This window comes from Thunnus maccoyii, chromosome 18 (assembly GCF_910596095.1).
Source record: "Thunnus maccoyii chromosome 18, fThuMac1.1, whole genome shotgun sequence".
Classification (NCBI taxonomy): domain Eukaryota; kingdom Metazoa; phylum Chordata; class Actinopteri; order Scombriformes; family Scombridae; genus Thunnus; species Thunnus maccoyii.
In genome coordinates this window covers 4294677-4306195 of record NC_056550.1, presented here as the reverse complement: position 1 = coordinate 4306195, position 11519 = coordinate 4294677, and positions in this window count along the sequence as shown.

Genomic DNA, 11519 nt, shown 5'->3' with positions numbered 1-11519 from the left:
ATAAAATTAGGAGTCTAAATGAAAAAAGGACAACTTACTGTATATTTCAGTATGTTTTATCTATGAAATGAGTCTTGTCATTTTTACTCTCCTGTAGTCTCTGAGATGATGACCTCATCATCTCCTGCTGAAGGTGTTGCTTTTAAGTACTCTGCTTAGTAAACAAGAATACATAATGATTTAAATCCATACATCTGACTTATTTCCATTTGTGCTTGACTCATTAACTGTGTGTTCAGACTATAGACTCTTTGTTCTTAAAATCCAAACTCTCACATCCGGTCACACAATGAGGTTGGGTGTTCCCAAAATTTCTAGATTCTGCTAACTTAAATTTTAAATCTGAGATGGTCCAGCTGTTAGTCCCTGCTCTAAACCCAAACACTGTGAGCATGGTGTAATGTCTCATCACGGTGCAGATGGACCATGATGATTAATCAGTGATATTCCTGAAAGGATATGCTGCCACACCAAAAAGTGGTGTGTTTCTGTAAGAAACATCTTTGGTGTCATTTGACCGCTCGTTCACTGTGAAAAACAACGTTTGTCATGTCTCATGTGATAATGCAGGTGTACAGTGTCACATGATGCAGCCATCAGCATCACCTTACAGGTGATCAGCAAATCAGATCACTTTAGTGATTCCTTATTGTACGATTTTGAATTCTCCCTTTCAAAACTAAATGTAAATGTAACTAAATGAAACTTGTGAATGAATTTTCATACATAGGATTATGAAAATGAAACAAAAAGAGACCGATAGCTTTCTTGGGTCAAATTGTACCTCTCTCAGTCTCTCCACAAGGCCGTTGCCACGGGATGCATGTCAACACTGGCACTTTGATAAGTAACTGTTGTCTTCTTGATTGATCAAGTTTGTGTGTCAATAAATCTTTTTGCATAAGACATCCATATCTCCTGGAGTTTCTGAATTGACAAGCTCAAGATTTCTATAACAATTGGCGTCATGAAACAGGATCTCAACAGAACAAAAGACTGGTAAGTGCAATTTTTCTTTTCTTTTTTTTTTGCCTTGCCATGTCTGGGTGTGTCTGAGATAAAAGAAACTGTGTGAACATCTGATATCTGAATTAAGATCGGATTTCAGTGTCTGGGAGTGCCGACCACCCATACACCAAAACTGAGAAGTTGTAAATGCACAAAAAAGAAGGAAATCAAGTGACGTGAAATAGGTTAAATTAAACATTGTGTCAGTGGTCAGTAATTAGAGGCTCCCCGTTGGGGGATTGAGTTTTTTTTCTGGGTCAACTTTGAATTTTGGCCTGGCACAGATTAGTTCATCAGTGAGGTTACAGATGAAAAAGGCTTATTTCTGTGTCAAACGAGATCTGTGCGTCTGTGTCCATTGGGAAAAAGAGGTTCTGAAATTGCCTCTGGCTTCAGAGACCTAGGCACTGATGGATAGTGTACACAGGTTCATTTATTATAAATAAATAAATGGATGACTAATCTCAAATGCATATGTGTGCATCACTACAAGCATGTTTTGTCTAGGTGCGTATTTGCATATTTAGTCTGCGTGTTTGGCTCTAATGCTTTAATGTGAATTAAAGCATTAAAAATTGGTAAATTCAGTCCACAGTAGAGAGTAATGAATTAGTGAATAATTCACCAAAGGACGTTAAAACTCCAAAGCTTCGCATGAGTGTTCCTTATGTATTCAAATCCAAAAAATCTAATTTTGGTCGAAGTATGTATGTTTTAGCATCAAAATGTAATTTTTCCCAAGCCCTTCTAAAAACTTTTTCCAATGTGACCTGACGTAGGTTTCTGAATGATGATTGCCACATATAAACTGATATAAACCCCCTAGCCTGCCTGGCCAGTAGTCACAGAGACAGACTGAGCACTCACTGCTGCTCAGCTAAACGTGCTAACTATTAGATGTCATGACATGTCACACTGGCTGTTTATTTACACCTTTACACAACATTTCTGTCTTTACAGTTTAACCTGAAACAGACAACAGTTTAGTGGATAAACTAGCGGCAGACTAACAGCTCCAGCCGGTAAAACAAACAGTAAAATGTGTGTTTGCGTAACAAGCAGAAACCAACCTTTCTGTTAAACTCAACTCCAATGTGGTTTGCCCAAGTGGTGTTGCTGTACATAGCTGTCCAAGATGGCGGACTCGTTTGCGTGTGTGACGCAGATCAGCCAGCGATGCAATTTGTACAGTGAAACCCATGTCACTGCTTTTTGTTAACAGCTGAGTGGGTGTTTCAATTTGAACAACCCAGAAAGGAACGCAGGTGGAGACGTCCTTTAAAATAAAGCAGTAAAAACAGTTGACTTGTTGAGCAGTCTGAGGGGGTGGAGCTTTGGGAAGGATGACACGCACACAGCGCAGCGGCGGGACACAGAGGACGCTGGTTTCAGGATAGCAGCAACGTCATGACTAGCATAGGGAGTAACTAGTTACATGTAATGGCATTGCATAATCAAATTACAATATAAATGTTATTCTAATTATAAATGTAAAATCCAAACATTCCAATCTTAATTCGGGTTATACTGAAGAACTTGAAAGTCTGACAGTGATAAGTGTTGAGGATTTTTGTGAGGTTTACACTGCCTGGTTTACATTCATGCCTTTAGGACTTTTTAGCTTTTCTTTTGATAAGTTTAAAACATTTGTTAGAAAAATAATTAAAGGGGAATCAAATATAATCAAATATAAAATATAAAATAAAATATTGCTTTGACAAAGTGATTAAAACACCAATTATTACATTTTGTAACACGGTAACTGCATTTCAGAAGTAACCTTCCCAACACTAATGACTTTCTATTTGGCTGTATTACAATGATAAAACATGTGTTGAATGTGAAACATATACAGAGACTACAAGATGAATTGTAGTAAAGAAAGAAACGAAAGCCGATGGCTCATCCGATGTAGCCTAAGGAAGATGGATAAAGGAACAAGCAAAGTTGTTTGTGTGGTTGGTGTATGTGTGTGAGAGAAAGGCAAGTCGAGAATCAGCTTTTAATAAAAGCTCTGCATGGAACGTTGAAAGTATTTAGTCGGGGTGCAGGGGAGGCACATTGTGGGGGGACAGTTGAGTGCAATTAAAAATACATTAGGAGAGTTCAAGAGAATAAAAATAATAGCGTTTGTAATGTAATATACAAATGCTATTTAAGAGCACAGGGGTGCAAAGGAGCAAATGTCCAGTCTAGTTTTATATAAATAATCCAGTGAATTCAGACATATTTCTCATTTAACATGATTGATGTGTGGTTTCCAACAGGGTTTATGATCAATTATCATTAATCATGATTTTAATAGTAAACTATTACCAGACACAATTTTTAACTTTTTTTAAATTTAATCAGGCATCCTCACTGAGATGAAGATCTTTTTTTCCAAGAAGAGATCTGAGAACAAGAAACATACAGATAACAAATTACAATCAGGCTTAGGCCATAGAGGCACAGGAGCAAAGCAGCTACCTAAATTATAAAGCAGCAATAATTCGGCTTTCTGCTTGTCCCATGTACAATCTAACTATGCCAATAGAGGTTGATATTTCTGATTGATAGTGGAGCTTCCTAAAGATGAATGAACAAGTGTGCTCACTAGCTTCTAAGTTTGTTACCACAGTAGGAGTTGTGGACATTCCTATTGTAGAGCCCATGTCTAAAAATCCATCTTGCTCCTGCTAAGACTGGCTGAGTGAAGTCACAGAGACTCTTTGTCTAAGCTGCAGTTTTGTCTGCCTGAAGGGACATACTTATATGTCATGTTCTAAAGAGTGGACATTGCTTCCTCTCACCTGAGACTTTCAAACCACATGCCTCCACCCAAGACAAAGAAAGAGATGCTCTCATTTATGGGGATGGCAAACTACTGCAGGCACTGGATTTACGCTGCTATGGACTCAGTTTTGCAGGCAGTCACAGTCCAATCTGCTCCTCCAACTGTGTTCTGGACTTAGAAAATCTACAAAGTTTTCCATGAACTGAAACTCTCTGTAGCCCCTGCCTTGGGCCTGCTGGATTATTTTCAGCTGTCTCATATGCATGTACATGAGAGGGATGGCTGTGCTACAGGCATCCTGGTGCAGAAACAAGGGTCTCATTGCCGGCTTTTTTCATACTACTCGGTTGCCTCAGATAAGTGACTTCATTTAAGAGGCTGGCATATCAGAGAGATAAGAGATACCTACCTAGATTGTAAATGGTTGCTCAAGGGCCCTTCCTGTTTAACATTTAACCATGATGAATATACCCATTCAGCTTGTGTGTGAACATACATACCGAGGCACAGATGAAAACACATGTATTAACATTCATATAGTAACCTCCTGTTTTGTCTACTTTTCTCTTTTATTTTGTTTGAATTATGTATTTCTCTTTACAGGGGAACTATATTTTGTATACTTGATATTTGGAATCAAAATTTCAACATGTTTCAATAGTAATATGTGGATCAGAAACATGCACTGCATATGTTCATTGCAGTTATTTTTTTTGTTTTCAAGGGTTGAGATTTGTGTTGCCTCTATCTATAGATGTATTTGTAATACTTGATCAGGGACCAGTGTTAGTGCCAATCATACATTTTTTCAGCTGTGTGACAGCAGCAGCAAGTGGCTTTGTGGCTTTAAACAGACAGTCAGTGTAACAGACATTGAGGTTGGGGTGTTAAATACTGGTGCCTTCAACTTCCTTTTCATTTACTGCAATGTTCAGTGTATGTGTACGGTGTGTGCCCTTCTCTGTCTACCAACTCTACGTTATGTCAAAGTTCATGAAATACTTTGTAAATTTGATACCAGCCTACCAAGGCAAACAGCAATAACAGTTTTTTTAAAAAATGTTTTCACCTAAAAGGTATATTAAGTTTTTGTCAGGCATTGGTGTGAAATTTGATTTTTGTGTGAAAATGCAGGAGGAATGTTTGTGCTAATTTGGTAGATGAAAGCATGCTAACACCAACATATAAGCCTATTTGGGAACCAATATGACAACAGAAAAAAATAAAACCATCAGGAGAGCAAGACCCCATAAATGCTCACGAAATAGTTTGTTGTAATTTCAGCTACAGGTAGGTACTGCGATTCTCTTTTGAGCCCCATTTTTAGTATATATTTGTTTACATTTTGGTAAATAGTCTCCATTAATAGTATCCTGAATAAGCTATTAGCAGTTCCTGTTTGCAATGTACCTGACTATCAGTGGATTACTTTGATACTGAAGAAAACTTGAAGATGTGATGATTTTCAGGCAAATACTGTTTTTAACATTATTTCTATGCAGAATTATGGAGGATCATTGGTGACAGACATTGGAGATAATGAGATCCGTGAGAAGTGTGAGTCAATCTGTGTGTGAAGATTTATGAGTCTGAGGAGTACAATTTTTAACTTAAATTCACATCTTCTCCCCATGGAGGCTTTTGGTTTTCTCTCTTGGCTTTTTACTGCTCAGTGTCCTGAAATTTCCTGATGATTAAAACGGCGACCATACTGTCTCCACAACAGCTGAGCAAACTCTGTCTGCTGAGGAAGGCCACAAGATATGGCAGAAAGTAGAGAGCATCTGGTGGACAGGTGGTCTGGAAAGTTCCATAGAAATGAAGGCACCCTGGGCGAAGTAAGAAGTGGCTTAAATGCATCCATGTTTCCCTCACTTGCATCTTTTCCTTTCATCTTAGTCACTCTCACTGAAGACGAGAACAGAAATGCAGGAAAAGATGCGAGGAGAGGAAACGAGTAAACACAGTTTTATTGAAATGAGACTTCCTTTCCTCTGAACTGTCATGACATCATCATGAATGGACATGATACTAATAGATAAGTAAAATATGTTTATTGATGAAACAGCTTCTCCTCCTCTTCCTGAGTATAATATTATCAAAGATACGTGTTAAAAGTAGAAATGACAGATCATGTTAAAAAAACAAAACAATGAACAAAGTTTTTTTTATATACACACACACATATATATATATATATATATATGTGTGTATATATACACACATATCCCCCGCATATCCCCCGCATATATATATATATATATATATATATATATATATAAATATGCGGGGGATATATATGCGGGGGATCACATTTGCTGCGTGCCACTCTACAACTGAATTCAAGTCAATATGCTTTCTTGGCATGAAACATAATTTTGATATTATTACAAAATATTATTGTACTATTGTATTAGGATTTTATTACTATTATTTTTGTTTTGTTGTAATTTTTGTTCATTCATGATGGTTTGGCAACATTTACTGTGTATTTCTCTGCATAAACAGTCCATAATTAGAACCAGGTCAAATTTGACCCATAACACAACAGATGTAACTTTTTTTATAGGCATTTTAAAAGAAGAAGAAAAAGAAGAAGAATATGTGTTTTTTATAGACTAGAAAACGTCCTATGTTTCATCCTGGAGTGCATGGAAAAATGACTTATTTGGTCGACTTGTTGGAATGATCACAATGACAGTTTTTACATTAGCCCAGGTTGGTTCGCTTTAGCCGAGCCATGCCAAGTCAACCTGCAATGAAACGTGTCTCCACTGCAGCCTCACATCAGCTGATAACCTTGCTGAGCTGCACTGCAGAAACAGCCACAGTGAGATATTTGATGAAGAGCTGTAGACAACAGGCTCTTACTGCATTTTCTGCGAACAGCACATCCCCAGCAGGTAAACAACTTCTTTTACCTGCCATGCTGTGTGATAGAACAACACTTGCAGCTTGCCAGCTCGACCCTCAGTGCGACGACCCCAAAAACTATGAAAAAATGCCCAAACTCTACAGTTTCCCTCAATGCTATGAAGCCTTTTAGCACCTTTCAGCTCATTTTCTTGGTTTTATGACCTGTAACTTCACTCTCATCAACCTTGTTTCCAGACTCAGCAGGCAAAAAGCTCTTATTAATCTATTGCACGTTACCTACCCAGCACCAAACAGAAGACAGCGTAAGTTATCAACAAGCTTGAACGTAGTCAAGTATTTAGCAGCTGCAGAGTCAGATATTACTCTCAGGAGGTGGTGGAGACCAAAACAGAGCTACAAGGAGAGTGAACATTGGACAGGTTGCCACAAACATGACTCCAAATAATTGCTAGTGTTGCTCTGTGTCTGCTGGATGTGAAGATAGGAAACTCATTACACATTAGCCAAATCAACTTTATAAGATGATAATATCTTAACTGCTATATTTTCAACTTGTTCTGCTGTCAAAAACCTCAATTAATGGAGCCACATTAAAAAATGTCATCCATCTCACAAATGCATATGAACTGTGGATGCATAATTAGATTTTCAGATATCATGTCGGCCTTTTCTGGCAACATACTGTCTCCAAGGGCACCGGAAGCAGGGGGCCCAAGGCCATTGGCATATTCACAAGAAAGCTTGTATCTAATCCCACAAGCCCTTGTTAGCTGCTTTGTGTTTGGAATTATACTGCCACCCTGTGGTGCAAGCAAGCTACAGGTACTCTGCAAAAGTTTAGAGTCTCAGGTCTATCTAATGCTACACATACACACACACACACACACACACACACACACACACACACACACACACACACACACACACACACACACACACACACTTTTTCGCTGCTGCACTTCTGAAATGAATCCGGTGCCCCTGACCTTCTCCTTTCTGTCAGTCAGTCTGTTTGTAATATGGAAAACTGAAACTCATGTTCTTTTCAGTATTTTTCAAAAATTGAAAGTGCTGATAATTTTTCAAGTCAAAAGTGTTTAATTGTTAAAGGTATTCTATGCAGGATTTGTCAGTTGGTGTTTGCAAACACAGCATTCAAGGTTGACCCCTCCTCCCCGGATCAACTAGCGAGCTGAGAGCAGAGAGAGAGAGAGAGAGAGAGAGAGAGAGAGGGAGAGAGAGAGAGGGAGAGAGAGAGAGAGAGAGAGAGAGAGAGAGAGAGAGAGAGAGAGAGAGAGAGAGAGAGAGAGAGAGAGAGAGCGAGCAACAGTTATTGGTTGGAGGCTACACACTGGGGGCTACACACTCACTGCCCAAAGGTTGATGCCCAGAAGCATCCCGAACAGCAAACGGATGAGAAAATAAGAAAATATAGGCAGAGGGCAGAGTCTCTGTAGATACATACACCACCACAAGCTTCTAGTGGGTTATAAGTGATGATTGAGAGGGATTATTTTTGTATGAGTTTATAAATTGTTTTTTAAGGAAAATCCTGCATAATATTCTTTTAAAAAAAACTGCATTTTAAAGAAGTAATACTACTCCAGGCACAGACTTTGAGGAGCTGACATTTCTGTTAATGATGAGTTTGTATTATCTGAGCAGGAACGAGTGCTGGTTTAAGTCTACATTTCCCAGTTGTAAGAGAGAAGCAACTGCTGTCTTTGTGTCAAAAACAAATGTCGACGTTAAAAACATGGGGTTGGGCTGTGAAATGCTAGCTTACAATTCCTCTTAATTTGCTTCAGTACAGTATATGAAAGTATGTGAGAGATCCTGTCACTGCTAACACAAGCAGTACACTGTAGTGCTGCCTGTCTATGTCTGTACCAGCCCTCCTGAGACCTGATGCTTCTCTGTGTTACCTGCACTGACCAGGATGTTGAAACTAACACCTAGACTTGGTTTGTGGTAAGTAAAATGTGCTTACAGGTGAACTGCTGTTCTCTTCTCTTTTGGCTATGTCATAGCTACAGTACATCAGGGGCACAATTACTAACCTCACTCTGTTCCACTTCTGATGGTTTTAGACAATAAACTATCAGATTATACTACTGTGAAGGTTCTAAAATTGTGCTAAATGCTTTGTTACATCCTGTAGGAGCCAGCTACATCAGTAATATTCATGGAAAGTTTACAATTTACTAAAAATGTTAACTTGTATGTAAAAATGGTGTATGTGTATTTAATCATACATATTCAGCCTTTCAGTTTTTTTGCTGCTGAGATATTCACATTGTAGCTGCAGGTTTCCAACATTACTGTTTAAAATATCTGTACATTTGCTGGTTCAGCAAACAGACAACAGATTTTGCAGAATCTGTAGCAAGTAAAGAGCCATATATTTTCCTCAGGAGTTTGGTGGATACCAAAACAAAGCCCCCTTAGTTACTGTTGCTATATCCTGTCGAGGTTTCCTTTCTTGCACCGTAGTTTTAAGACAGTACATATGCAGTTTCAGAAAGAGGTAGACAAGAGCAGACTTCTAAGTGTGGTATGAAATGGCCATGGCCTTGTTAGTAACGCTGGGTTTCTACTGTACATAAGCCAGTTAGCCAGATATGTTAACATTTGCAGTTTATGTTAGAGCAGACAAACAAACTCTTACATTCCTCTTTCAGTTTTTGCCTTTGGAAAGGATGAAAAAAGAAACCTGTGGTGGCTCTGAGAGCTGCAACATAGAAAACATGCAAATAGACAAAACAAAAAGCAAATGAAGAAAACATCTTCACCAATTTGACAACACACATAAAATTTAGCTCTGATATGGTGAGACATAAACAGCATTTTTTGATGTTATGATTCACATTGCCTCTGAATCCAGCACTGCCTTGACGGACTCTGCCACTACCAATAAAAGCCACTATATAGAGAGAAAATCTCTGAATTTAAATATATTGAATGGCTGTTGCAGAAAAAATGCAGTCCACAAATAGTACCAAAAATGGGGTTTGACTTCATTAAAAAGATCTTAAGCATTAAAAGTTTAAGTAAATATACTGTTTAGTAAAAATGTGGAAGAAAAAATACACAAGACATAGGTAATAACTCAGAAGTACAGGGCTTGCTTAAAAGTGAGTTTTGTACACAAATGTGTTGCTTGAGTGCTGCAACTTTTGTTCCTTGCACATTATGGTTCCAGAATATTTAATGTGAGAAAGAAAAAAACCCAAAACACCAGAAGGAGAAAGAGGAAGTGATCCAGGAAGGACAAGCAGTATGAAGTGTTTCTGTATAATGTGGTTTTTAGTTCAGTTTTCTGTCTCTAAAATCCTAAAATCTTCTAAAATCCAGTTTTCTGTATACAGATGTTAGAGGAAGGAGGACTTTTGGAATTCACTTTAAAGAGTCTTGACTACTTGGCAACCACTTTCTGCAGCATGTTTTCAGCTTTAAATAGCAGAGTAGCAAGTGCGAAATGTTGCTTAATCCACTGTTAATCAAACTGTGTAAGTATGGCTCAATGTAGTACATACAGGCTGTCTCTCTCTTACCACCAAACCAGACCTCGGGCCTCTTCTTCTCTTCTGCTTTCTTCATGCATCAAGGCTGTAGCACAAGATGTGAGTGTGTGTGAAAAGAGCATCTGATAGCACAAACAGGACTATATAAGGAAACTCCCTTGCTGCTTGTCTACAAATCTGTGGCTCTGGTCCCAAATACTGTTCATCTCTGACATGCTTGTGCCATATGAGCCTCCGCACATCTGGGGCTGGCCTACTGGCTGTCTCACGTGTTAAAACAAAACACAGTGATCTTTCTATTTCACTTGATTTGAACTGCACTGGTTTTTAAGTACTTTGTCTTTTTTGCTTTACCTTTTATACTTTTAAAGTATTTTTTTCTTGAGTGTCTCTTGTCTGTACTTTTCCACGTTTTAATTGTAAATCTTTTACCTTTACTGTATTTCTATTACTCTGTAAAGCACTTTGACTTGTCCCAGTGTATGAAACGTACCATACAAATAAAGCTGCTTTGCCTTGCTTTTCATTAGAGCCTCTTTTCAAAGCCCTGCTGGTTCAAGGCTTCTGAAATAAAAAACAAGTAACAGAAACTCTGACACTGTTTCCCTCCAAGATTCACCAAACTCTGCCACAAGTCTCAGAAAACCAACTTGTGAAATGGATAATATAATATCATGTATTGGAATCGTTTGTGCATGTTCATATTACTAGTGGTTGGTTTAGTGTTGATGATATATCTGCATGTATCACCTTTTTTTTTTTACTGCTAATAATGTTTGCTGTTATTTAATAGAATCAATAATAATGGTTTTGGTAAAACTGCTCTCAAGATACACACACAAGAGATACTTGTTCTATCCAGCATTAATTTGTCTTCTGTGTTCTGTGCCTAGGTGTTCAGATCAGATTAGCTGGGTCTACTTTGTGCTCTGGAAGAGTTGAAATCTATCACAATAACACCTGGGGAACAGTCTGTGATGCCAGCTGGGACTTAGTTGATGCTGAGGTGGTCTGCAGACAGTTGACCTGTGGGACAGCTGTAAGTGCCCCTAAATCTGCTCTTTTTGGTGAAGGAACCGGACAAATCTGGCTTGATGATGTGGGCTGTTCAGGCAGTGAAAGGTCTCTAACTGAGTGTCAACACAGTGAATTTGGGACACACAATTGTGAACACAGTGAGGACACTGGTGTCGTCTGTTCAGGTGAGAAAACATTTTAATCACTTACATGATATACTGTATGTTATAATAATATAAAAACAGACTGATTGGCAGTCTGAGGGGCCATGTGACACAATACTGATCACTTTAATCTCAAAGTGTTACATACAAGGA